The sequence below is a fragment of the Rhyacophila brunnea genome, unplaced genomic scaffold (genome assembly GCF_057557595.1).
Source record: "Rhyacophila brunnea isolate RB1 unplaced genomic scaffold, BYU_Rbru_1.0 scaffold_6, whole genome shotgun sequence".
NCBI classification, from domain to species: Eukaryota; Metazoa; Arthropoda; class Insecta; order Trichoptera; family Rhyacophilidae; genus Rhyacophila; species Rhyacophila brunnea.
In genome coordinates, this window is record NW_028233276.1 from 140,626 (window position 1) to 146,405 (window position 5,780).

Sequence of the window (5,780 nt, forward strand, 5' to 3'; positions counted from 1 at the left end):
TTACAATACAATAATAGTTTATGTTGTCAGGATTTTTGATAGTCTGCTTAATGGAAAACCGCAACTGTTCTCAAAAGTTATAATATTTGTATTCGTTCCTTCATTCGCCGCCTTTTAGGTAAAATGTGCGCTCCCTATGCAACGCATGACCTACCTACTCCCACGTGACGTCACTGACAGTCGGCTCTAAGCCAGTTCGCACATCTAAACTCTTCTCTTCTGCGGCACAGTCATAAATCAATCCTTGTAGAAATGTCGCGAGCATGTTACATATTTGACTGCGCACAGCGACTAGCAACAGCGACGCGCGTAACTCTCGAAACGTCAAAGTAGTCAAACGCCAAAAATGCCGTCAGAGTATCACCGATTATTATGTATTAATTGGTACCGTATAAATTGAAGTAGTAGGCGGTTATATTTGGTTCATCCTTCAATTAGGCACGATATCTCCTAATATATTCATAGGTCTAATCATGTTCCCCACACCCTGAAGCGGGCCCCCAGACCAGGATCTTTGGTAGCCCCCTATCTATTACTTAGATTAAAGTCAGTATGGCGCTCTACAGTAACGTTTTCCAAATGGTGTTTCAGGTAAAATTAAGTGTATTTAGTATATTTTTAGCGATTTTTAAAACATCCACTTGAATAATTATTGAATTGTCGAGTATCGACACATCAAAAATTGCGTCGCATAACCAGATTTTTTAAAACCATAATTAACATTAACATTTCAAGTAAATTAACGACTCAGGCGACTTTTTTACTATTATGGTCAATTTGTGATGTTTGTCTATCTCACGTATCTGGTTGACCCACCAGGCCGGGCCCCTCCTGAGCCCGGACCCCCAGGCTAGAGCCCTGTCAGTCCCCTCCCCCCTTGGGCCATGGGTGTAATACCTATATTACACGGATATTTCTCATTTTATTGAACGAAGTAAATGGTAAATATATTGTTATTGTTGGACATAAAACATGTAAGTACATATTTCATTCAGGAAGCGTATGTGTTAAATTTGACGTAGGTACCTAACTACGAGTATATAATAATATGGTAATGACATTATATTGTGAATACTCGTAGATAGTATTGGGGGTCATTTTACTTGAACTTTCATCAGTGCGTTTCCAATAAGGTACGAGTACCTACCTACCTACTCAATTTGAAGTTTCACGGTAATACAATAATATGCTAATCATATTGGGTTATAACCAATAACACTCCAAAACTGACGAGTAGTTTGACCTAATACTATAGGTAACTTTATTTTAACTTCATATCATTTTCAGTCGATACAATACACTGGGCAAACGAAGTGTCTTTACGATGTTTTACATTTGAGATCATACTCGTACGCTGCGTGTCCGGAAATTTGTACGTATGCAGTTCGCCGTATCACACTTCACCGTGAAATGTTGTATCGGTCGTATATTAAAGACCGTCCAACCTCTTTGGGTTGTATAGTACTGAGATAAAATTCATGTCTAATAAAACACGGTTTTTGTCGGTTTACAGAAGCCAGCGGCAAACAAATTTTGAAAATAGCCGATATACTTAAGTACTGGTTTTTTGTTATGTTAGTTTAGGTTAAGTAAAATTGGAACATTATTGTTTGCAATGTTCCACAAACAACGCGTATTTTTTTCATCTCGGTGCAATAGAGATGACCGTATAGTAAACGGTCATTCACTACACGAAAAAATAAAAGTTGCTGGAGTGTTGAACAGAAATAAAAATTAATCGTTTGTTTACGTAAGGAATTGCAAATACTAAATTCGCTGTCTAGGCAACGGAACAATTCTAAACTATACTATTATACTGTATAATCGTCACGATTTCAGTATCATACTGTGGCGTAAAGGTAGTGCGTTCGGCTGATAACCGAACAATCGGTGGTTCGAATCCGATCGAGTGCGTTTTTTTCGTGTGAAAAAATAAATTATGTGTTACATGTCACACGCCAAAAATACACTCTGATCTGATTTCCCAAACGCGCCAAAAGAAGTATAACTTTAAAAATAATATCCCCGTCGAAAATAATATGACGTTACGTCGATACAAACGAAATCTTCTGATAGATGGAAAGTACTAAATCCAGAAAATATACTCATAAAGGGCGTCTATCTTCGAATTTTATCATGTTTTCGAAGTACATTTTTATATTTATATGAATTTTCATTTTCTCGTATGACATTTATTAAACCAACATATCGAACGCATTTGACGGATGATCACCTTGACGACTATTTTGAACTATGAACTATTTTCCTTTCGATAATTCGTCAGATGATTATTTTCCGACTGCCTTTCTACAAGGCATGCTTACTTTTCACTCTTTTGAATCTTGTCGGTCTCTTCTGCTGTTGAAACACTTTTACCTGTAATCGCGAGGGATGGTTTCCAATCCTGGTGTCCTAATGAATTTGAATTTACATGCGCCTGTCAATTACCTACGTGGTCGCAGCCATGATTTATTCTGGATTGGAACCGTTTCCTCGTGTCAAGCCTATCAGGCACCATTAGCGAGGGGTGCAAGATTAGTAAATGCGCTCCCTGAGGACATATACATTTTCAATGATGTACTTTGCATTTTGTTTTTGAAACTGTATTTTTCTGTGTAAAATTGTATGTTTTTTGTTTTCAAAAATTATATTTTTCTGCATTAAATTGTACTTGTATGTTTTGATTTTTTTGTTATTATTATTATTATTGTTATTATATATATAATGTTATTATATAGGTAATGTTTGACTTATAATGTAAATGTCATGTTGTGTACGTCTTGAATTTAGATTTGTTATGTCCACAATGTTTTGTATTCTTAAATAAATGAGTGTATTTTGCAGTAAGTAATTATTTTAAGATTGCCAGTGATACACATTGTCAAATATCTCACTAATTATACATACCTACATATTAATAAAATATATTTGAACAAATGAAAAACTGCACGAATATTTTTTTATTCTTCCTTGCTTCTCCAAATCTATACAAAAATACGAAAATATTCTTACTTAATTATTTTGCCTTTTAAAAAAATGAATATTAAGCTTTGAAGAACTAAACAAACCAACAACAAAAATTCTTATAAGATTGTTATTTGAAGTCGATCGCCATGAATATTAAGATACAAAGTAGCTCCCAACCTCAAAAAGGTTGGGCACCCTTGGCCTAGCTGGCCTAGAGCATACAAACCCAGTGACTACGATATTTTTCACCTATTATAAAAAATTACATCGAAAGCGAACAAAAATCCAATCAAAACAAGCAATTAATTTTAAATGTTTATATCCTTACGTAAGGTCGTCAGGGAAATCATAGAGCGCTACCAGGAATACAAACTGCCATTATATCTTGGCTTTATAGACTATAAAAAGGCGATTGATTCCATCAAAAAATTCTGAATTATAGACGCCCTTAGCAACCAAGGAATTTCCAGACGCTACATAAACATATTGAACAGTATATACAGTGATGCCACAGCATGCGTGAAACTCCACAAACGGTCGTATTTAGGAAACTTGATTGGGAGGAAAAAGGTGTTCCAATTAACGGAGAGCACCTCAGTCACCTGCGCTTTGCAGATGATATTGTTATACTCTCACAAGACCCGAAAGACCTCCAAGGTAGAATGCAAGAACTCGCGGATGTCAGTCAAACGGTCGGTCTAAAGATAAATGTCTCAAAGACAAAAGTGATGAGGAACTGTTTTTCGGACCCTGCGATTATCTGTATTTCTGGCAACCAACTCGAGCAAGTCAGCAGCTACATCTACCTCGGACAGCAGGTGTCCATAGACGGAAGCATGCACGATGAAATTGCTCGAAGAACAAAGCTGGGATGGAGTGCTTTCGGACGTCTGAATAGTATCTTCAAGAGTGACCTACCATTATGTCTTAAGCGTAGGGTGTTCAACCAATGTGTGCTACCCGTGCTCACGTATGGCTGCGAGACGTGGACCCTCAACACGAGAGATGTCCAAAGGCTAAGAGTCACACAGCGAGGCATGGAGAGGTGCATGTTGGGCATCACGCGAAAGGACCGTAAGAGAAACGAATGGGTTAGGAAGCAGACAAGAGTACGCGATGTAATAGACGTTGCCAAACAGCTGAAATGGAGATGGGCGGGGCACATTGCTCGCCGAAAGGACGGCCGCTGGACAAATGCCGTCATCCAATGGTACCCAAGGGGTACGAAACGGCCACAGGGTCGCCCTAAAAGCAGCTGGATTGACGAACTGGTAAAGTTCGGCGGAAATACGTGGCAGCGAACGACACAGGACCGACAGAGTTGGAGAAAGCTTGGGGAGGCCTTCATCCAGCAGTGGATTGACCCCGGCTGATGATGATATCCTTACAGATACAAACACAGAGAAGTGTTATGTGAACTTTCAGTTAAATGTTAATTTTGCGATTTATAATAAGATTTGGATACTGAATATGTTTTAATCTTTTTAAAAATATAATAGTGATGGTTTTGTGTGAAGCAGTTCAGCAGTTGTATGACAATTTTGAAATAGTATCTTTAGGTAGGTACTTAGCTACTAATAGAATGAACACAACCAACCAGATTATAAAACATCCTGGCGTGTATTTTCACGATGGGCCCTCAACACCTGTTGGCGCCTTGGGATTCTACTTATCTAAAACTGCTAATGTACCTACTTATCGACATGACTACGTAACGGACCAGTGGCGTAACAAAAGGTGTGCAAGCGGGCGGCCGCTCCGGAATCTGTTCGAGTAGGGGGCGCGAAGTGGAGTTTCGTTGAATGTGCAAGAATAAAAAAAATAATAAACTCAAATAGAATAGTACAAAACTTAAATCCATTAGAATTTAAATTCTAATTCCATCAAGTACCTACCTTCGGTCGATAGAATTAATATTACTAGTTTTGTATTACATAAGAGGCGCATTTTTAGTTACTGCACCGGGTGCTAAAATACCTTGCTACGCCCCTGCTATGGACTATCAGAATGTCACAGACATCGTTGCAGTTGCGAACTTCTGAATTAGGGCACATTCACTTAACCATGTTTGACGTAAATAACCTTGTGAGACTATTTGTTTATTTAACTGAATACTAATACTATGTAATGATATTATCGACATCTGATTGAGACTGACTAAATTAATACTATGTCCATTAGATATCTACGTATTTTCCTTTATCAAGATTTTGAATGAGTTAACAAATTTTCCAAGCCTGAATTATTTAATATTTATTATTATTTTATAAATTATACCAAAGTCAAGTAAAATAGTACCTACTTCCTTACATCCTTACTTCTATCATATTAATTATTTATATCCTTCATCAAAATATTACCTGTGCGAGATTTTTCATTGATGGAATACCAATCTAGTGACTAGTGAGTAGTGAGTAGCGAATCACGGCGCGGAGGCAACTTTACTGTTTCCTCTGACTCAACATATTTTCGTGGATCTTTTCAGTTTGTTTTTTCTGGTTCCGTTTTCATAATTTATATTAGGATATTGTAAATTTTGAGTTTACCAAACATACGCTTTGATACTGAATTATGTAAGTACTGTGACGCCCCCGTATGGTCCCCATTTGGGTGTGTCTTTATGTACCTGGAGACGCCCGAATCGGTATCAAAGCCAACAAATAATAACGGCTGATTGCGAAAATAATTAAATAATGTATAATACCACTAATAAATAATATCTGACCGGCAACATTGTCCAAAAGAAAAACACGTATGGCAACGTCGCATTGTGCACAGCTCGCGAGTCCAACGGTTTTTTTTTTTGGCGCTGA